The 22,838-nt window shown below is 51.1% G+C and overlaps 1 protein-coding gene across 1 annotated transcript in view; it reads right to left on the minus strand.

Annotated features, from left to right (window-relative positions):
* Positions 1-2,973: 2,973 nt before the first annotated feature.
* LOC132381816 (protein TUNAR-like) overlaps positions 2,974-22,838 on the minus strand; it is a 38,302-nt gene continuing 18,437 nt past the window's right edge. The window contains exon 4 of the mRNA XM_059951426.1: positions 2,974-9,575. The gene's annotated coding sequence lies outside the window, so the exon portion shown is untranslated. The remainder of the gene's footprint in view (positions 9,576-22,838) is intronic.

Below are 22,838 nucleotides of genomic sequence, written 5' to 3' on the forward strand. Positions count from 1 at the left end.
TGTCTGGGACAGGTCGTGTCTTACTAACTTGATTGAGTTTTTTGACAAGGTGACGAGGATGATTAATGAAGGTAGAGCTATTGATGGCTACATAAGGTCCCTCATGGGTGATGCATCCAGAAGATTAAGATGTATGGGGTCAGTGGTGATTGGCCATTTGGATTCAGAACTGGCTTGCCCATAGAAGGCAGAGGGTACTAGTGGAAGGGACTTATCCTAAATTGAGGTCTATGGTTAGTGGTGTTCTGTACTGGGACTCTGCTATTTCCGATGTATTAAAATGACCTGGATGGAAGGGTTAGTAAATTTGCAGATGATACAAAGATTGGTGGTTTTGTGGATATCATAGATGACTGACAAAGAATACAGGATATAGATCAAGTTACAGATCTGGGCAGAGAAATGGCAGATGGTGTTTAACCTGGCCAACTGTGAAGTGTTGCACTTTGGTAGTCAAATGCAAAGAGACCGCGAGTACACTGTTAAGGGCAAGATCCTTAACAGTGTTGATGAGCAGTGGGATCAGGTGACCAAGGTAGCTCCTGACAGTGGCTATGCAGGTTGATAGGGTGGTTAAAAAATGGAGTGCTTGCCTTTATTGGTCGTGGGGCTGAGTTAGGAAGTTGTGTTGCAGATGAGGCTGAGGGGAGATCTGATGGAGGTTGATATAGTAATGAGAGGCATAGATAGATGAGACAGGCAGTATCTTTTTCCCAGAGCTGAAATGTATAGTACCAAAGGGCATGCTTTTAGGATGGTGGGGGGGGGGGGTCATTTCAAAGCAGATGAGAGGGGTACGTTTTTATACACAGTATGTGGTGAGTTGGTGCTAGAGACAGAAACATCAGACACTACTAAGAGGTATTTCAATTGCCACATGAATGTGAAGAAAATAGAAGGATATGGGCATTGGGTAGGCTGAAGAGATTAATTGCCATTTGATCACCAATTCAGCTGGTTCGGCATGACATTGTAGGCTGAAGGGCCTTTCTGGTACTCTACAGTTCTATGTTCTATCACCATCTGACCCTCAACTCAGGGAAGTCTTGTAATCTGAAAGTCAGTGAGAGCGGATTCCATGGATCCTTTTCAAATGTTATTAAAACAAAATAGGGAGTTGTAGGAGAGGATGCAAACTCAACTCTGAACTGCAGCAAAACAGTCGGGCTTTTTCTGTGTACAACCATTCCCGACTGAGAGCAGATTAGCTTCTGGTGACCAGGATAGAGGTACAGTATAAACATCTTCGGGTAGATGAGAGGAACTGTTCATATCACAGAAGGTAATAGGAACCACGGTCAGAGTCTTACAGCGGCTAGCTTAATTTGCTTGTTGTTGCCAGATCTCAACGTCATCCCTTCACATTGCTCCCCTTGGGGTATTGTTTAAAAAGCGGAGACAAAAGATGAAAGAAAAATCTGCATTAAAATGAGGCTCAGAAACACCATAGAGGGTTGATGATTGCACATCAGTATTGTTCCTGGTATCCTCTGTCTCTCCTGACATACTGTACCTTCCATCACCTTCCCATAGCTCTCCTCCTTCCCTCTTAACCCCATCCTCCTTCCCATTCCCTCTTCTCATCCGCCCCCTTTCCCCTCTCCTTGCATTTTCTTTCTCATTCCCCCATCCTCTCCTCCTCCCTCTTCCTTGCTCTTTCCCCATCTCTCCCCCTTCCCTTTCCTCCTTCCACATTCTTTCTTACTTCCCCTCTCACCCTCTTCCCTTTGCCCCACTCCTCCCCATCCTCTCTACCCCTCCCTCTCCCCTCCCCTTCTCTCTCCCTCCCCTCCTCCTTTTTCCATTCCCCTCTCCCCCTTCCCTTTCCTCCCCCTGCCCCCTCCTCCTCCTTCTTACCCACAGCTCCACTGCTGGAAACACCTGATAGGCAGAGCAGCATCTGTAGAGAGAGAAACAGAGCTGATGTTCCAAGCTAAATTAGCATTTACTATAACCACTTTTGTTAAATTTGATTCTCGCTTCATTAATACTGCCTGAGCTGCTGGGTGTTTCCAGCATTGGTCGAGGAAACAGCAGAATCAAACATCCTACCCGCCTTGTTCTACCTCAAAGTTAAATGTAAATTTATTATCAAAGTACATATATGTCACCATGTACTGAGATTCATTTTCTTGTAGGCATACACAGCAGAACAAAGGATTATGATAGAATCAATGAAGGACTACACACAAATGTTAACAACCAACCAATGTGCAAATACAAAAATAATTTTTAAAAGATAAACTACATAAGTTGTAGAGTCCTTGAAAGTGATGCCATAACTTGTGAAATCAGTTATGTTGATCTGAATGAAGTTATCCATGCTAGTTCAAGAGTCTGATGGTTGAGGGTAATAACTGTCCCTGAACCTGGTGATGTAGGACCTAAAGCTCCTGTATCTTTTTCCCAATGGAAGTGGTGAAGTTGCAATGAAAAGATCTGTACGAACAGTATACAAGACACGTTTTTCACAGTACCTCCATACAGGTGACAATAATGAGGTAATTTACCAGTTTTCTCTGATTTTAGTGTTTATTTTATTTCCAAAGCATTTCTTCAGGAGGCTTGTGGGAGCCAGGAAGTGTGGTGGTGGGGTTTGAGGGAGATTTCTGATTTCCAAAGTGTTGTTTGTTCAGTGAGTGACACAGAATTAAGGCAACTGACTGGACATAATGAACGAAGATTTCAGCAACAAAGGGCGACAGGATAACATAGCGGTTTGTGTCACTTTATTACAGCACCAATGATTCCTGCCTCTCAGGTGTGTGTACCTTCTCCCCTTGACTGTGTGTGTTTCCTCCAGGTGCTCTGGTTTCCTCCCATGTTTCAAGGGTGTGCAGGTTTGTAGGTTACATGGTGTAATTGGGCAGTGTAGGCTCACTGGGCTGAAAGGACCTAGTACCGTGTAGTATCTCTAAATAAAATATCATTCACAATAAGATGAAGGACATGTTTTTTATTACAAAAGTGCAATATTGATTTTATTTGGAAAAATTGAAGAATACACTCAAACATCTGGTTCTGTGATGCGGCTGATTGGCTGTGGCTGGAATTGGTACCGTGTCCACCCCTCACTCCAGTGAAGTCCATGCTGTCAGCTCTCAGCATTATTAAGTCCCAGAGCTGGAGGCTTCTCCTTGTCTGCACTAACCTCCCCCACCTCCCTCCAGACGTGTTACCCGTGAATCCAACAGAGCCAATGCGTTAAACAATTCTGACCCGAATCGTTTCCCTCTCCATCTCTGCTGCCCGACACACTGAGTGTTTCTGACATTTCTTCCTTTTGTCAGATTCCTAGCACCTGCGCTTTGTGGAATGTTATGATTTGGGATTTGTCTCACCATCCCGTCCAGCTCAAACGAGGATAAAGAATGCCAACTGGGATGGAGTCACCTGGACCCATCGTTGACAGTTACTCTGTCTGCACCCAGTCGTGGTGTGATCTTCCAGGGTGGCAGGGCACCCATAATGGGGGGGGGGGGGGGGGGGAAGGTTTGGCACTGTCCTTGTGAACCTCCTCTGCACCCTCTCCAAAGGCATCATGTCCTTTCTTAGCTAAAGGGCCCAAATCTGTTCACGATACTCCATGCAGTCAGACCAATGCCTCGTAAAGCCTCAGCATCAGCATGTTCCTCCCCATTGTCCAAACCTGGTGCTCCACCAGCCAAATAGCCCAAGCTTAACCTGACTACTTTGTCCCCACCAAATCCATCCTCCACCAAAGGGAATAGGGCCAAGTTAGTCATGGCTTTATAGGTGTAAAGGTAGGAGCAGAAATGTCCATTCCTTCTGCTGAGTCTGCTCCACTTTCAATAAGATCATGGCTGACTGATGTTGGTCTCGGCACTGCTTCCCTTCCTGATCCCATGAAATGCTTAGAGAAACTCAGTGGATTGAGAACATCTGATGAAATGTCAACGTTCCTGCAGATTCCTCCCTGCCAACACACACATGCTGCTCAACCCTGAGTTCCTCCGGTACTTCTGTGGGCCTCTGTAGGTTCTTCTGTGCCCCCTGTTCTTGGCCCTGAATTCATACTAGACTTGGATAGAGTATTTCAAAAGTTCTCCACCCTCAAGAGAGGAAATCCCACCTTGTCTCCACATGAGGTGGACAACTCCTTATGTTGAAACTTCCCCAACAGGAGAAACATCTCAGTGCCCATCCTATCCATTCTCTGCTTGGTAACATGACCTCGTTTTTCCACACTCCCATTACATCCCAACTGCTCACCTTTTCCTTATGGAAAATCAAAACAATAATCTCCAGTGGAACATCGCTGAAGATCTATCCTGGGCCCAACATATTGAGGCAATCATAAGCCAGCATGACAGTGACTGTATTTCATGAGGAGTTTGAGGAGATTTGGTATCTCACCACAGGCTCTAACAAGTTTCTGTGGACAGCATTCTAGCTGGTTGCTATCACTCCTGGTATGGATGTGCCAATGCACAGGATCAGAAAAAACTGTAGAGCAGGGGTTCTCAAACCTCTTGTGCCATGGATCAATAGCATTAGGCAACACGTCCATGGACCTCAGTTTGGGAATGTAGAAGGTTGTAAACTCAGCTCCATCATGGGCTGAATCCTCCTCGCCACCGAGCACATCTTCAAAAGGCTATGCCTCAAGAAAGCAGAATCTGCCACGAAAGACTCGCAGTCTGGGTCATGCTCCTTTCTCATTACTTCCAACAGAGAGGAGATGCACAAGCCCACAGACCCACACTCAACATTTTAGAAACAGCTTCTTCCCTGCCGACATCAGATTGCTGAATGGCCCATGAACACCATCTCATTGTTTTGCTCTTTTTGCACTATCATGGTTCTCATTGTAACTGATAGTAATCTTTCTATTTATTGCACTGTGCTGCTCCCTTGTGCACTCTTGATGCAACACACAAACAATGGAAAGACTTGGCACATAACACACTGCTCTTCACTATCTTTAGCGTCCAACCCTCAGTAACATGCAGAACGCTGGAGCAAGTCAGGCTGCCTCTATGGAGAGAGTGGACAGTTGATGTTTCAGGTTGGACCAAAAAAAGCTGTCTACTTCCCCCCATCGATGCTGCCTGACCCGTGGAATTGCTCCAGCGTTTTGTGTGTTGCTCCAGATTCCTGGCTTCTGCAGAATCTCTTGTCTCCACTAAAATCACAGCAGCAATTTCAAGTTCAAAGACGCTGTTTTCCCCTGCTTCCTAAGGTTAGTTCCCTTCCTTAAAAATTTCCTCTCCCACCCTTAAGGCATTGGCTGTCTGTGGGTGAAGGTGGCCACATGTGAGCTCAACCCACTGGGAAACGGGCTGAGGAGTATCATATGGAATTTAATGCAGACAATGTGAGGTGTTGAACCTTGGGGGGGCAAGCTAGGCTATGTCTTATACAGTAAATAGTAGGGCATTGAGGGGTGCAGCAGAACATAGGGATCTGGGAATGCACCTCCATAGTTCATTGAAAGTGGTGGCACAGGTAAATAAGGAGATAAAGAAAGCTTTTGGCACATTGACCTTTATAAATCAAAGTACTGAGTACAGGAGTTGGAATGTTATATTGAAGTGGTGAGGCCTAGTGTGGATTGCTTGGTCACCCACCTCTTGGAAAGATGTCAATTGGGGAATTCTGTAATGAGTAACACACACAAGATGCTGGAGGAACTCAGAGGATCAGGCAGCATCTATGGAGAGAATTGAACAGTTGGCATTTCAGGCCGAGACCCTTCAGGACTGGAAAGGAACAAAACAGAAACCGGGGTTCACCATCATTTCCAGTCCTGAAACATCGACTGTTCATTCCTCTCCCCCGACTTGCTGAGTTCCTTCAGCATTTTGTATGAGTGCTGTTCAATATTTCCAGCATCTGCAGAAACTCGTGTTGCACACAAGTAATGTTCATGTGAATATCAACCACAGTAACCCGTACACACATTGTACACATTGGTACAATCTTCCCAAAGGCCCATAACTTCCTCAAAACTCTTCCACATCCATCATTCTCCATCATTCCAGCCTGGAATCCCTTCGAACACTTTGTTTGAATCACCCTGAGAGACCAGATGAGAGGCAATGGGTCTCTGTATACTATAGAAACGTTGACTGTTCATTTCCCTCCATAGGCTGCCTTACTTGCTTAGTTCCTCCAGGAATTTGTGTGCCTTGCTCAAGATTTCAGTAACCGCAGAATTTCGTGTGAATTAGACCATAAGACATGGAGGCAGAATTAGGCCATCTGGCCCACCGAGTCTGCTCCGCCATTCAATCTTGGCTGATTCTTTTATTAATCCCCTCCTCAACCCTATTTCCCAGCCTTTTCCCTGTAACCTTTGATGCCATTTCCAATCAAGAACCGATCAATCTCTGCCTTGAATACACCCAACGACCCGGCCTCCACAGCTGCCCGTGGTAATAAATCCCACAAATTCACCACCCTCTCTGTCTGAAGGAATTTATCCGCTTCTCTACTTTGAAAGGGCGCCCCTCTATCCTGGGGCTGTGCCCTCTTGTCCGAGACTCTCCCACCATCGGAAAATTCCTTTCCACATCTACTCTGGGTGTTGAATTCAGGTTTTCATACCCAAATAAAATATTTTAAAATTCCTACATTTATCAAAGTAGAAGTGTGATAGATATCTTTCAGCAACACCATCAGAAATGAACTGCTCCCTTTTTCAGATGGGGAGTGAAATTAACTTTCCTCTACACCTGCTGCTTGTTCATTGGAGAACTTGGTTCAGATGAATGGTTGAAATAAAATGAAGAGAATGTCTCAGTGACAGGAGAGATCAGAGGAAGCTGGATGTGGTGTGTTTACGAGCGTGATTTGATAGAGGCACTCAGTGGCCACTTTATTCGGTCCCTCCTCTACTAAGCAAAGTGGCACTGAGAGTGTGCGCGTGTGTTGCTTTAGCACATCCACTTCAAGCTGCAATGCTTTCCGCATTCAGAGATGCCTTTCTGCACACCACTGCTCTAACAGGTGGTTTCTTGACTCACTGTCACCTTCCCATGAGCTTGAACCAGTCTGGTCATTCTCCTCTCTCGTTAGCAAGGTGTTTCTGCCCCTGAACTCCGCTCATTGGATTGATTTTTTGTTGTTCACACCATTCTCTGTAAACTCTAGAGACCGTTGTGTGTAAAAATCCCAGGAGATCAGCAGTTTCTGAGATACTCAGACCACCCCATCTGGCACCAACAATCACTCCGCGGTCAAAGTCACTCTGATCACATTTCATCCCCATTCTGATGTTTGGTCCGAACAACAACTGAACCTCTTGACCTTGTCTGCATGCTTCTATGCATTGAGATGCTGGCACGTGATTGGCTGATTAGATATTTGCATTAACGAGCAGGTGTACGGGTGTAACTAATGAGGTGGTCTTGACTGCCTATTCCATTGAGTGATACTGAAAATAGGCCCTTCAGCCCACTGCACCCATGCTAGCCATGAAGCTCCCAGTTACTCACAAAATTCTTGGCAGTCAGGAAACATCTTGGAAATGAATACACAGTCAACTCTTTATCAGGGCTGGCAAGGAAGAGAGAGGAAGTCAGAAAAAGAGGGTGCGAGGAGGGGAAGGAGTACAAACTGGAAGGTGAGGAAGATAAAGGGATGAATAAGAAGGAATTGGATAGGAGTGGAGAGTGGATCATGGGAGAACAGAAGGAGGAGGGATGCCAGTGGTTGCTGTGGCACTCATTGCCTATTCACTGCTCAAACGAGGGGAGACAAAACAGGTGAACAATCTGCTAATAACAATAAACATGTTTCTCATCTCCAGGAGAACAATATTCCCTCTCCCTCCCCAACGCCATGTCACACAAAGGCAGCTTTCAATGTTAAGACATAGGAGCAGAACTAGGCCATTCAGCCCATCAAGTGTGGTCCATCATGGCTGATATAATTTTCCCTCTCAACCCCATTTTCCTGCCTTCCCCCCCCCCCCCCCCGTGACCTCTGATCAAGAATTTAACAACCTCTACTTAAATATACTAAATGGCCTCCTCAGCTATCTGTGGCAATGAATTCCAAAGATTTACTGCTCTCTGGCTAAAGAAATCCCTCCTCTTTTCTGTACTCATAGGACGTCCATCTCTTCTGAGGCTGTGCCTTTTGGTCCCAGACACCCCCACTCTATCTAGGCCTTTCAATTTTCGGTGAGAAACGCACTTTTCATACTTTGTCGGCCAAGAAAGCAGGGGTGGGTGGTGTCTTGACATTTTCTGACAGATCAGACGAAGCGGCAAGAGTTTAAGGTGTCTGGAGAACATATTGGGGGACGTCAGAGGTAAGTTTTTTTTACACACGGAGCGGGGTAGGTGGGTGGAACGCGCTGCCCGGGGTGCTGATTGAGACAGTTTAAGGATGTCTGAACTTCTTTTGATGCCGCCGTGCTGCAGGGGCATCCATTGCCACCGGAGGGCGCGTGAGATCGCCAACCTTTCCAAGCGGGGTCGGGGACAACACATCGGCCGGGAGGAGTCACTAGATTAGGTTCTGGTTGCATTACCGGAGGATCCACTGGTGAGTTTGCTCCCGGGCCTGGCCAAGACAGGCGACGAGCAGGACAGCGCAAGAGCAGGCCATTCGGCCCACAGTCTTGTGCTGAAACGACTGAAAAGCTCATCTAAAACTCCCAAACACTAATCCCTATGTCCGTATTCCTCCATCTTGCTTTCCTCAATGTAACGCCCATACCAGGCAGCGCATTCCGGGGAAAGAACTTACCCTCACATCCCCCTTGAACCCACCCCCTCTCACCGTCAAAGCATGCCCTCTGGTATTAGGCATTTCACCCTGGGACAGTGGATACTCCCTGTCCACTGTCTGTGCCTCTCATAATCTTACAAGACTCTCAGATCTCCCCTCAGAGCCCAGCGAGCCAGAGAAAGCAGCCCAAGTTTAGCACATGCCCTCTAAACCAGGCAGCAACCTCTTCTGCAGCCTCTACATCCTTCCCGTAGTGGGGCAACCAGAGCTGTACGCAATAGTCTGGCTGTGGCCTCACCAGGGTTTTATAAAGTTGCAACATAAAGTCTTAACTTTTGAACAAAGCGCCTCCACTAGTAAAATCAGGCCTTCCTAACCACCTTATTGTGTGGCCTCTTTCAAAGAGCTATGAACTTGGGTCGCAAGATCTCTCTGCTCAGCAACACTGTCAAGGTGCTGCACCTCGCTTTTATCTGCCAGGGATACGTTTGTGCCTGGAGAGGTCACAATGGGTACAGTGGGGGGTGAATTTGTGAATGTTCGCTTTATGTTTATATTTTCTGCATCTTTGTGTGAATAACTTTTTGTGATTTTGTCCCACTGCCTCCGGTACCCCATCTCACGAACTCCCCTGTTGCGGCTGCATTTGACGCCTGGTCCAGGGAATTGCGAAGACAAAAACTAAGGCTGACGCTCCAGGGCAAGGGAGCGAGTGACACACATTTGGAGGTATATTCTGTCCGATAAACATACCCTCCCTGCTGGGGGTGGAATTCCCTCTTTTCCACAACACACGCGATGCTGGAGGAACTCAGCGGGCCAGGCCACGTTACGGGAGTGAATCAACGGTCGGCTGTGGCTCCTTATCGGGGCTGGAAAGGAAGGAGGAAGAAGCCAGGTAAGTCTCTGACACTTCATCCACCGCTGGAATGGTTGATTATTGTTTACGTGGGATCAGGGGAATTCTGATCTCTCCCTGCTGGCTGTCAGCGTGAATCTCAATGCCTGATTTCCGTGTGCACATTCGAGCCTCCCCTGCGTGGACTTCCCACTGCCTCAGAACAGTTAAAGACCCCACCCACCCCGGACCAACTCTCCCACTGATAAACCCATCCTGTCCTTTTCTAATAGGGCAGTTCCTGTCAATATGTGGAAGGTTAAAAGTCACTTCTTATTACCTCAATAAGACAGCCCACATAATAACTCCACCCACCTGGACCTTCTGTTCGGGCAGAAGGCACAACAACATGAAAGGACAGTTTTACCCGGCTGTTACAGTACTGAATGGCCCTTAATACAGTAAGTGAGGTTTTTAACTTTACCACGCAAGAGATTCTGCAGATGCTGGAAATCCAGAGCAACACACACAAAATGCTGGAGGAACTCAGCAGGTCAGGCAGCATCTACGGAGAGGAATAAAGGGCCAACATTTCGGGCTGAGACCCTTCATCAGGACTCGAACTTGCAATCTAAATTGCTACGAGCTCACACCGCACTTTCTCTGGAACTGTAACCCTTTATTCTGCGTTCTGCTATTGTTTTGCCTTGTACTGTCTCAGTTCACCGATGCGGTAGAATGATCTGGATGGACGGCAAGACTTCGCTGCACCTTGGTTCACGTCAGAGTGATTAGTGCAACGCTTTACAGTCCCAGGTTCAATTCCCACCGCTGCCTGTGACAATCTTTTCTTTCTCCCTGTGCCTCTCAAAGTCCAGGGGCTGGTAGGTTGTAAATTGTCCCGTGATTAGGCCAGAGTTAAACCGGGGGTTGCTCGAAGGACGAGGAGGGCCTATTCCACAATTTATCTTAACAAATAAATAAATATGACGATAATAAACCCACTCACTTTGCCCGCCCTGTTCCTCTCATTACAGCAGAGGCATTCAGCCTTTGTCTGGCTGCTGCGGAGTATGGAAGGGGAAGAGGAAGGAGCTGATCAAAGACAGGTTTGCCTGGGACAGTGCAGCTCACAGCCCGGAAGGGAAGGGTCACGCTCGGGACCCCGTCATGCCCGCGACACTCTCTCCCTGTTCTGGCTCCTGGGGCAGTATGCCTCTGCTGAAAGGGTCTTGGTTGAAGGGCGGAGAGTTCCAGCATTCAATCCCAGTGGTGAATGAAGAACAAGGCATGGTTACACAGCCAGAAAGAGGCCCTTCTGCCCATCAACCACAAGGCATCTACACTAACCCTATATCTCAGCAATAGGCTGATATAAGCCAACCACGATTCCCAGCACAGCCTGTAAGGAGTTTGGACGTGCTCGCTGTGACTGTACGGATTTCCTCTGGGTGTTCCGGTTTCCTCCCACGGTCCAAAGATGCACGGCTTTGTTAGACGCAGCGGCCATTAAAGGGCCTGCATATTGTTTTGGGCCAAAGAGGAGGGAATAGGGCACAGAGGGAGTCTGGACGCAGTGTTTGTGAGGGGAGTGTATGAGGTGCTGACTGACTCGGGAGGGGTGGAGTGCTTGTTAGGGGAGTGTATGAGGTGTTGATTAAGGCTGGAGGGAGGGGGTGTTTGTGAGGGGAGTGTATGAGGTGCTGACTGACTTGGGAGGGATGGAGTGTTTGTGAGGGGAGTGTATGAGGTGCTGACTGACTCGGGAGGGATGGAGTGTTTCTGAGTGGCGTGTATGAGGTGTTGTCTGACTCGGGAGGAACAGAGTGTTTGTGAGGGGAGTGTATGAGATGCTGACTGACTCGGGAGGGATGGAGTGTTTGTGAGGGGAGTGTATCAGGTGCTGCCTGACTCGGTAGGGATGGAGAGTTTGTGAGGGGAGTGTATGAGGGTCTGACTGACTCGGGAGTGATTGAGTGTTTGTGAGGGGAGTGTATGAGGTGTTGTCTGACTCGGGAGGGACAGAGTGTTTGTGAGGGGAGTGTATGAGATGCTGTGAGACTCGGGAGAGACGGAGTGTTTGTGAGGGGAGTGTATGAGGTGCTGACTGACTTGGGAGGGACGGAGTGTTTGTGAGGGGAGTGTATGAGGTGCTGACTGACTCGGGAGGGACGGAGTGTTTGTGAGGGGAGTGTATGAGGTGTTGTCTGACTCGGGAGGGACAGAGTGTTTGTGAGGGGAGTGTATGAGATGCTGACTGACTCGGGAGGGATGGAGTGTTTGTGAGGGGAGTGTATCAGGTGCTGCCTGACTCGGTAGGGATGGAGAGTTTGTGAGGGGAGTGTATGAGGGTCTGACTGACTCGGGAGTGATTGAGTGTTTGTGAGGGGAGTGTATGAGGTGCTGACTGAGTCGGTAGGGATGGAGAGTTTGTGAGGGGAGTGTATGAGGTCTGACTGACTCAGGAGGGACGGAGTGTTTGTGAGGGGAGTGTATGAGGTGTTGTCTGACTCGGGAGGGACAGAGTGTTTGTGAGGGGAGTGTATGAGATGCTGACTGACTCGGGAGGGATGGAGTGTTTGTGAGGGGAGTGTATCAGGTGCTGCCTGACTCGGTAGGGATGGAGAGTTTGTGAGGGGAGTGTATGAGGGTCTGACTGACTCGGGAGTGATTGAGTGTTTGTGAGGGGAGTGTATGAGGTGCTGACTGAGTCGGTAGGGATGGAGAGTTTGTGAGGGGAGTGTATGAGGCTCTGACTGACTCGGGAGAGACGGACTGTTTGTGAGGGGAGTGTATGAGGTGCTGACTGACTTGGGAGGGACGGAGTGTTTGTGAGGGGAGTGTATGAGGTCTGACTGACTCAGGAGGGATGGAGTGTTTGTGAGGGGAGTGTTTGAGGTGCTGACTGACTCGGGAGGGACGGATTGTTTGTGAGGAAAGTGTTTGAGGTGCTGACTGACTCGGGAGGGACGGATTGTTTGTGAGGGGAGTGTATGAGGCTCTGACTGACTTGGGAGTGATTGGGTGTTTGTGAGGGGAGTGTATGAGGTGCTGACTGAGTCGGTAGGGATGGAGAGTTTGTGAGGGGAGTGTATGAGGCTCTGACTGACTTGGGAGTGATTGGGTGTTTGTGAGGGGAGTGTATGAGGTGCTGACTGACTTGGGAGGGAGGGAGTGTTTGTGAGGGGAGTGTTTGAGGTGCTGACTGACTCGGGAGGGACAGATTGTTTGTGAGGGGAGTGTATGAGGCTCTGACTGACTTGGGAGTGATTGAGTGTTTGTGAGGGGAGTGTATGAGGTGCTGACTGACTCGGTAGGGACGGAGTGTTTGAGAGGGGAGTGTATGAGCTGCTGACTGACTCGGTAGGGATGGAGAGTTTGTGAGGGGAGGGAATGAGTTGCTGACTGACTCGGGAGGGACGAAGTGTTTGTGAGCGGAGTGTACGAGCTGCTGACTGACTCAGGAGGGATGGAGTGTTTGTGAGGGGAGTGTATGAGGTGCTGACTGACTCAGGAGGGATGGAGTGTTTGTGAGGGGACTGTATGTTGAGCTGACTGACTCGGGAGGGGTGGAGTGTTTGTGACGGGAGTGTATGAGGTGTTGTCAGCCTCGGGAGGGACGGAGTGTTTGTGAGGGGAGTGTATGAGGTGTTGTCAGACCCGGGAGGGACGGAGTGTTTGTGAGGGGAGTGTATGAAGTGCTGACTGACTTGGGAGGGATGGAGGGTTTGTGACGGGAGTGTCTGAGGTGCTGACTGACTCGGGAGGGATGGAGTGTTTGTGAGGAGAGTGTATGAGGTGTTGTCTGACTCGGGGGCGATGGAGTGTTTGAGAGGGGAGTGTATGAGGTGCTGACTGACTCAGGAGGGACGGAGTGTTTGTGAGCGGAGTGTACGAGCTGCTGACTGACTCAGGAGGGATGGAGTGTTTGAGAGGGGAGTGTATGAGGTGCTGACTGACTCAGGAGGGACGGAGTGTTTGTGAGCGGAGTGTACGAGCTGCTGACTGACTCAGGAGGGACGGAGTGTTTGTCAGCTGAGTGTATGAGCTGCTGACTGACTCAGGAGGGATGGAGTGTTTGTGAGGGGAGTGTATGAGGTGCTGACTGACTCAGGAGGGACGGAGTGTTTGTGAGCGGCGTGTATGAGGTGCTGACTGACTCAGGAGGGATGGAGTGTATGTGAGGAGACTGTATGTTCAGCTGACTGACTCGGGAGGGGTGGAGTGTTTGTGAGGGGAGTTTTGAGGTGCTGACTGACTCGGGAGGGACGGTGTGTTTGTGAGGGGAGTGTATGAGGTGCTGACTGACTCAGGAGGGATGGAGTGTTTGTGCGGGGAGTGTTTGAGGTGCTGTGACTCGGGAGGGACGGAGTTTTTGTGAGGGGAGTGTATGAGGTGCTGACTGACTTGGGAGGGGTGGAGTGTTTGTGAGGGGAGTGTATGAGGTGCTGACTGACTCGGGAGGGCGGAGTGTTTGTGAGGGGAGTGAATGAGGTGCTGACTGACTCGGGAGGTACACAGAGTTTGTGAGGGGAGTGTATGAGGCTCTGACTGACTCGAGAGGGAAGGAGAGTTTGTGAGGGGTGTGTTGAGGCTCTGACTCACTCGGGAGTGATTGAGTGTTTGTGAGGGGAGTGTATGAGGTGCTGACAGACTCGGGAGGGATGGAGAGTTTGTGACGGGAGTGTATGAGGCTCTGACTGACTCAGGAGGGAAGGAGAGTTTGTGAGGGGTGTGTATGAGGCTCTGACTGACTCGGGGGTGATTGAGTGTTTGTGAGGGGAGTGTATGAGGTGCTGATTGACACAGGGGGGATGGAGTGTTTGTGACGGGAGTGTATGAGGTATTGTCTTACTCGGGAGGGATGGAGTGTTTGTTAGGGGAGTGTACGATGTGCTGGTTGAGGCTGGCGGTAGGGGGTGTTTGTGAGCGGAGTGAATGAGGTGCTGACTGACTTGGGAGGGGTGGAGTGTTTGTGAGCGGAGTGTATGAGGGGCTGACTGACTCGGGAGGGGTGGAGTGTTTGTGAGCGGAGTGTATGAGGGGCTGACTGACTCGGGAGGTACGGAGCGTTTCTGAGGCGTGTGTATGAGGTGTTGTCAGACCCGGGAGGGACGGAGTGTTTGTGAGGGGAGTGTATGAGGTGCTGACTGACTCGGGAGGGTCGGAGGGTTTGTGAGGGGAGTGTATGAGCTGCTGACTGACTCGGGAGGGATGGAGTGTTTGTGAGGAGAGTGTATGAGGTGTTGTCGGACTCGGGAGGAACGGAGTGTTTGTGAGGGGAGTGTATGAGGTGTTGTCGGACGGGAGGAACGGAGTGTTTGTGAGGGGAGTGTATGAGGTATTGTCTTACTCGGGAGGGACGGAGTGTTTGTAGGGGAGTGTCTGAGCAGCTGACTGACTCAGGAGGGATGGAGTGTTTGTGAGAGGAGTGTATGAGGTGCTGACTGACTCGAGAGGGACAGAGAGTTTGTAACAGGAGTGTATGAAGTGCTGACTGACTCAGGAGGGATGGAGTGTTTGCGAGGGGACTGTAAGAGGTGCTGACTGACTCGGTAGGGATGGAGAGTTGGTGAGGGGAGTGTATGTGGTGCTGACTGACTCAGGAGGGTCGGAGTGTTTGTGAGGGGAGTGTATGAGGTGTTGTCTGACTCGGTAGGGACAGTGTTTGTGAGGGGAGTGTATGAGGTGCTGATCGACTCAGGAGGGACTGAGTGTTTGTGAGGGGAGTGTACGAGGTGCTGACTGACTCAGGGGGGATGAAGTGTTTGTGAGCGGAGTGTATGAGGTGCTGACTGACTCGGGAGGGTCGGAGGGTTTGTGAGGGGAGTGTATGAGCTGCTGACTGACTCGGGAGGGATGGAGTGTTTGTGAGGAGAGTGTATGAGGTGTTGTCTGACTCGGGAGGGATGGAGTGTTTGTGAGGGGAGTGTATGAGGTGTTGTCGGACTCGGGAGGAACGGAGTGTTTGTGAGGGGAGTGTCTGAGCAGCTGACTGACTCGGGAGGGACGGAGTGTTTGTGAGGGGAGTGTATGAGGTGCTGACTGACTCGAGAGGGACAGAGAGTTTGTAACAGGAGTGTATGAAGTGCTGACTGACTCAGGAGGGACGGAGTGTTTGTGAGGGGAGTGTATGAGGTGCTGACTGACTCGGGACGGATGGAGTGTTTGCGAGGGGACTGTAAGAGGTGCTGACTGACTTGGAAGGGGTGGAGTGTTTGTGAGGGGAGTGTATGAGGTGCTGACTGACTCGGGAGGGACGGAGTGTTTGCGAGGGGAGTGTATGTGGTGCTGACTGACACAGGAGGTACAGAGAGTTTGTGAGGGGTGTTTATGAGGCTCTGACTGACTCGGGAGGGAAAGAGAGTTTGTGAGGGGTGTGTATGAAGCTCTGACTGACTCGGGAGTGATTGAGCGTTTGTGAGGATAGTGTATGAGGTGCTGACTGACTCAGGAGGGATGGAGTGTTTGTGAGGGGATTGTATGAGCTGCTGACTGACTCGGGAGGGACCGAGAATTTGTGAGGGGAGTGTATGAGGCTCTGACTGACTCGGGATGGACAGAGAGTTTATGAGGGGAGTATTTGAGGTGCTGACTGACTCAGGAGGGTCGGAGTGTTTGTGAGGGGAGGATATGAGGTGCTGACTGACTCGGGGGTGTCGGTGTGTTTGTGACGGGAGTGTATGAGGTGTTGTCTGACTCGGGGGCGATGGAGTGTTTGAGAGGGGAGTGTATGAGGTGTTGTCTGACTCGGGAGGGACGGAGTGTTTGTGAGGGGAGTGTATGAGGTGCTGACTGACTCGGGAGGGACGGTGTGTTTGTGAGGGGTGTGTATGAGGTGCTGACTGACTCAGGAGGGATGGAGTGTTTGTGAGGGGAGTGTATGAGGTGTTGTCTGACTCAGGAGGGATGGAGTGTTTGTGAGGGGAGCGTATGAGGTGTTGTCTGACTCGGGAGGGACGGAGTTTTTGTGAGGGGAGTGTATGAGGTGTTGTCTGACTCAGGAGGGATGGAGTGTTTGTGAGGGGAGTGTATGAGGTGCTGACTGACTCGGGAGGGATGGAATGTTTGTGAGAGGACTGTATGAGGAGCTGACTGACTCGGGAGGGGTGGAGTGTTTGTGAGGGGAGTGTATGAGCTGCTGACTGACTCGGGAGGGATGGAGTGTTTGTGAGAGGACTGTATGAGGAGCTGACTGACTCGGGAGGGGTGGAGTGTTTGTGAGGGGAGTGTATGAGGTGCTGACTGACTCGGGAGGGACGGAGTGTTTGTGAGGGGAGTGTATGAGGCTCTGACTGACTCGGGAGTGATTGAGTGTTTGTGAGTGGAGTGTATGAGGTGCTGACTGACTCAGGAGGGTCGGAGTGTTTGTGAGGGGAGGATATGAGGTGCTGACTGACTCGGTAGGGATGTAATGTTTGTGAGGGGTGTGTATGAGGTGTTGTCAGACTCGGGAGGGACGGAGTGTTTGTGAGGGGAGTGTATGAGGTGCTGATTGACTCAGGAGGGACTGAGTGTTTGTGAGGGGAGTGTATGAGGTGTTCTCCGACACGGGAGGGACGGAGTGTTTGTGAGGGGAGTGTATGAGGTGCTGACTGACTCGGTAGGGATGGAGAGTTGGTGAGGGGAGTGTATGAAGTGTTGTCAGACTCGGGAGGGATGGAGTGTTTATGAGGGGAGTGTTTGAGGTGCTGACTGACTCGGGAGGAACAGAGTGTTTGTGAGTGGAGTGTATGAGGCTCTGACTGACTCGGGAGTGATTGAGTGTTTGTGAGAGGAGTGTATGAGGTGTTGTCTGACTTGGGAGGAACGGAGCGTTTGTGAGGGGAGTGTATGAGCGGCTGACTGACTCAGGAGGGACGGAGTGTTTGTGAGAGGAGTGTATGAGGTGCTGACTGACTCGAGAGGGACAGAGAGTTTGTAACAGGAGTGTATGAGGTGCTGACTGACTCGGGACGGAAGGAGTGTTTCCGAGGGGACTGTATGAGGTGCTGACTGACTTGGAAGGGGTGGAGTGTTTGTGAGGGGAGTGTATGAGGTGCTGACTGACTCGGGAGGGATAGAGTGTTTGCGAGGGGACTGTATGAGGTGCTGACTGACTTGGAAGGGGTGGAGTGTTTGTGAGGGGAGTGTATGAGGTGCTGACTGACTCGGGAGGAACGGAGTGTTTGCGAGGGGCGTGTATGTGGTGCTGACTGACACAGGAGGTACAGAGAGTTTGTGAGGTGTGTTTATGAGGCTCTGACTGACTCGGGAGGGAAGGAGAGTTTGTGAGGGGTGTGTATGAAGCTCTGACTGACTCGGGAGTGATTGAGCGTTTGTGAGGATAGTGTATGAGGTGCTGACTGACTCAGGAGGGATGGAGTGTTTGTGAGGGGATTGTATGAGCTGCTGACTGACTCGGGAGGGACCGAGAATTTGTGAGGGGAGTGTATGAGGCTCTGACTGACTTGGGATGGACAGAGAGTTTATGAGGGGAGTGTTTGAGGTGCTGACTGACTCGGGAGGGACAGAGTGTTTGTGAGTGGAGTGTATGAGGCTCTGACTGACTCGGGAGTGATTGAGTGTTTGTGAGTGGAGTGTATGAGGTGCTGACTGACTCAGGAGGGTCGGAGTGTTTGTGAGGGGAGGATATGAGGTGCTGACTGACTCGGGGGGGTCGGTGTGTTTGTGAGGGGAGTGTATGAGGTGCTGACTGACTTGGTAGGGATGGAATGTTTGTGAGGGGAGTGTATGAGGTGTTGTCAGACTCGGGAGGGACGGAGTGTTTGTGAGGTGAGTGTATGAGGTGTTGCCTGACTCGGGAGGGACGGACTGTTTGTGAGGGGAGTGTATGAGGCTCTGACTGACTCGGGAGGGACGGAGAGTTTGTGAGGGGAGTGTATGAGGTGCTGACTGACTTGGGAGGGACGGAGTGTTTGTGAGGGGAGTGTATGAGGTGCTGACTGACTCAGGAGGGATGGAGTGTTTGTGAGGGGAGTTTTTGAGGTGCTGACTGACTCGGTAGGGATGGAGAGTTGGTGAGGGGAGTGTATGAGGTGCTGACTGACTCGGGAGGGACGGAGTGTTTGTGAGCGGAGTATATGAGGTGTTGTCTGACTCGGGAGGGATGGAGTGTTTGTGAGGGGAGTGTATGAGGTGCTGACTGACTCGGGAGGGTCGGAGGGTTTGTGAGGGGAGTGTATGAAGTGCTGACTGACTCGGGAGGGTCGGAGGGTTTGTGAGGGGAGTGTATGAGCTGCTGACTGACTCGGGAGGGATGGAGTGTTTGTGAGGAGAGTGTATGAGGTGTTGTCAGACTCGGGGGCGACGGAGTGTTTGTGAGGGGAGTGTATGAGGTCTTGTCTGACTCAGGAGGGACGGAGTGTTTGTGAGGGGAGTGTATGAGGTGCTGACTGACTCGGGAGGGACGGAGTGTTTGTGAGGGGAGTGTATGAGCTGCTGACTGACCAGGAGGGACGGAGTGTTTGTGAGGGGAGTGTATGAGGTGCTGACTGACTCAGGAGGGACGGAGTGTTTGTGAGCGGCGTGTATGAGGTGCTGACTGACTCAGGAGGGATGGAGTGTTTGTGATGGGAGTGTATGAGGCTCTGACTGACTTGGGAGTGATTGGGTGTTTGTGAGGGGAGTGTATGAGGTGCTGACTGACTCAGGAGGGATGGAGTGTTTGTGAGGGGAGTTTTTGAGGTGCTGACTGACTCGGGAGGGACGGATTGTTTGTGAGGGGAGTGTATGAGGCTCTGACTGACTTGGGAGTGATTGAGTGTTTGTGAGGGGAGTGTATGTGGTGCTGACTGACTCGGTAGGGATGGAGTGTTTGTGAGGGGAGTGTATGAGGTGCTGACTGACTCGGTAGGGATGGAGTGTTTGTGATGGGAGTGTATGAGGCTCTGACTGACTCGGGAGGGACGGACTGTTTGTGAGGGGAGTGTATGAGGTGCTGACTGACTCGGGAGGGACGGAGTGTTTGTGAGGGGAGTGTATGAGGTGCTGACTGACTCGGGAGGGACGGAGAGTTTGTGAGGAGAGTGTATGAGGGTCTGACTGACTCAGGAGGGAAGGAGAGTTTGTGAGGGGTGTGTAAGAGGCTCTGACTGACTCGGGGGTGATTGAGTGTTTGTGAGGGGAGTGTATGAGGTGCTGACTGACTCAGGGGGGATGGAGTGTTTGTGACGGGAGTGTATGAGGTGCTGACTGACTCAGGAGGGATGGAGTGTTTGTGAACGGAGTGTATGAGGTGCTGACTGACTCGGGAGGGACGGAGTGTTTGTGACGGGAGTGTATGAGGTGCTGACTGACTCGGGAGGGATGGAGTGTTTGTGAACGGAGTGTATGAGGTGCTGACTGACTCGGGAGGGACGGAGTGTTGGTGAACGGAGTGTATGAGGTGCCGACTGACTCGGGAGGGACGGAGAGTTTGTGAGGGGAGTGTATGAGGCTCTGACTGACTCAGGAGGGAAGGAGAGTTTGAGAGGGGTGTGTATGAGGCTCTGACTGACTCGGGGGTGATTGAGTGTTTGTGAGGGGAGTGTATGAGGTGCTGACTGACTCGGGAGGGACGGAGTGTTTGTGACGGGAGTGTATGAGGTATTGTCTTACTCGGGAGGGATGGAGTGTTTGTTAGGGGAGTGTACGATGTGCTGGTTGAGGCTGGCGGTAGGGGGTGTTTGTGAGCGGAGTGTATGAGGTGCTGACTGACTTGGGAGGGATGGAGTGTTTGTGAGGGGAGTGTATGTGGTGCTGACTGACTCGGGAGGGACGGAGTGTTTGTGAGGGGAGTGTATGAGGCTCTGACTGACTCGGGTGTGATTGAGTGTTTGTGAGGGGAGTGTATGAGGTGCTGACTGACTCGGTAGGGATGGAGAGTTTGTGATGGGAGTGTATGAGGCTCTGACTGACTCGGGAGGGACGGACTGTTTGTGAGGGGAGTGTATGAGGTGCTGACTGACTCGGGAGGGACGGAGTGTTTGTGAGGGGAGTGTATGAGGTGCTGACTGACTCGGGAGGGACGGAGAGTTTGTGAGGGGTGTGTAAGAGGCTCTGACTGACTCGGGGGTGATTGAGTGTTTGTGACGGGAGTGTATGAGGTATTGTCTTACTCGGGAGGGATGGAGTGTTTGTTAGGGGAGTGTACGATGTGCTGATTGAGGCTGGCGGTAGGGGGTGTTTGTGAGCGGAGTGTATGAGATGCTGACTGACTTGGGAGGGATGGAGTGTTTCTGAGTGGCGTGTATGAGGTGTTGTCAGACTCGGGGGTGACGGAGTGTTTGTGAGGGGAGTGTATGAGGTGTTGTCTGACTCGGGAGGGACGGAGTGTTTGTGAGGGGAGTGTATGAGGCGTTGTCTGACTCGGGAGGAACGGAGTGTTTGTGAGGGGAGTGTATGAGGTGCTGACTGACTCGGGAGGGACGGAGTGTTTGTGAGGGGAGTGTATGAGGCTCTGACTGACTCGGTAGGGATGGAGAGTTTGTGAGGGGAGTGTATGAGGCTCTGACTGACTCAGGAGGGACGGAGTGTTTGTCAGCTGAGTGTATGAGCTGCTGACTGACTCAGGAGGGATGGAGTGTTTGTGAGGGGAGTGTATGAGGTGCTGACTGACTCAGGAGGGACGGAGTGTTTGTGAGCAGCGTGTATGAGGTGCTGACTGACTCAGGAGGGATGGAGTGTATGTGAGGAGACTGTATGTTCAGCTGACTGACTCGGGAGGGGTGGAGTGTTTGTGAGGGGAGTTTTGAGGTGCTGACTGACTCGGGAGGGACGGTGTGTTTGTGAGGGGAGTGTATGAGGTGCTGACTGACTCAGGAGGGATGGAGTGTTTGTGCGGGGAGAGTTTGAGGTGCTGTGACTGGGGAGGGATGGAGTTTTTGTGAGGGGAGTGTATGAGGTGTTGTCTGACTCAGGAGGGATGGAGTGTTTGTGAGGGGAGCGTATGAGGTGTTGTCTGACTCGGGAGGGACGGAGTGTTTATGAGGGGTGTGTACGAGGTGCTGGTTGAGGCTGGCGGTAGGGGGTGTTTGTGAGCGGAGTGTATGAGGTGCTGACTGACTCAGGAGGGATGGAGTGTTTGTGAGGGGAGTTTTTGAGGTGCTGACTGACTCGGGAGGGACGGATTGTTTGTGAGGGGAGTGTATGAGGCTCTGACTGACTTGGGAGTGATTGAGTGTTTGTGAGGGGAGTGTATGAGGTGCTGACTGACTCGGTAGGGATGGAGAGTTTGTGAGGGGAGTGTATGAGGTGCTGACTGACTCAGGAGGGACGGAGTGTTTGTGAGCGGAGTGTATGAGGTGCTGACTGACTCAGGAGGGATGGAGTGTTTGTGAGGGGAGTGTATGAGGTGCTGACTGACTCGGGAGGGACGGAGTGTTTGTGAGGGGAGTGTCTGAGGTGCTGACTGACTCGGGAGGGATGGAGTGTTTGTGAGGGGAGTGTGTGAAGTGCTGACTGACTCGGGAGGGTCGGAGGGTTTTTGAGGGGAGTGTGTGAAGTGCTGACTGACTTGGGAGGGATGGAGTGTTTGTGAGGAGAGTGTATGAGGTGTTGTCTGACTCGGGGGGGATGGAGAGTTTGTGAGGGGAGTGTATGAGGTGTTGTCTGACTTGGGAGGAATGGCGTGTTTGTGAGGGGAATGTATGAGGGGCTGACTGACTCGGGAGGGATGGAGTGTTTGTGAGGGGAGTGTCTGAGCGGCTGATTGACTCAGGAGGGACGGAGTGTTTGTGAGGGGAGTGTATGAGGTGCTGACTGACTCGAGAGGGACAGAGAGTTTGTAACAGGAGTGTATGAGGTGCTGACTGACTCGGGAGGGTCGGAGTGTTTGCGAGGGGCGTGTATGTGGGGCTGACTGACACAGGAGGTACGGAGAGTTTGTGAGGGGTGTTTATGAGGTTCTGACTGACTCGGGAGGGAAGGAGAGTTTGTGAGGTGTGTGTATGAAGCTCTGACTGACTCGGGAGTGATTGAGTGTTTGTGAGGGGAGTGTATGAGGTGCTGACCTACTCCGGAGGGATGGAGTGTTTGTGAGGGGAGTGTATGAGGCTCTGACTGACGCGGGCTGGACAGAGAGTTTATGAGGAGAGTGTTTGAGGTGCTGACTGACTCGGGAGGGACGGAGTGTTTGTGAGGGGAGTGTATGAGGTGCTGACTGAGTAGGGATGGAGAGTTTGTGAGGGGACTGTATGAGGTGCTGACTGACTCGGTAGGGATGGAGAGTTTGTGAGGGGAGTGTATGAGGTGCTGACTGACTCAGGAGGGACGGAGTGTTTGTGAGGGGACGATATGAGGTGCTGACTGACTCGGG

This window comes from Hypanus sabinus, chromosome 26 (genome assembly GCF_030144855.1).
Source record: "Hypanus sabinus isolate sHypSab1 chromosome 26, sHypSab1.hap1, whole genome shotgun sequence".
NCBI classification, from domain to species: Eukaryota; Metazoa; Chordata; class Chondrichthyes; order Myliobatiformes; family Dasyatidae; genus Hypanus; species Hypanus sabinus.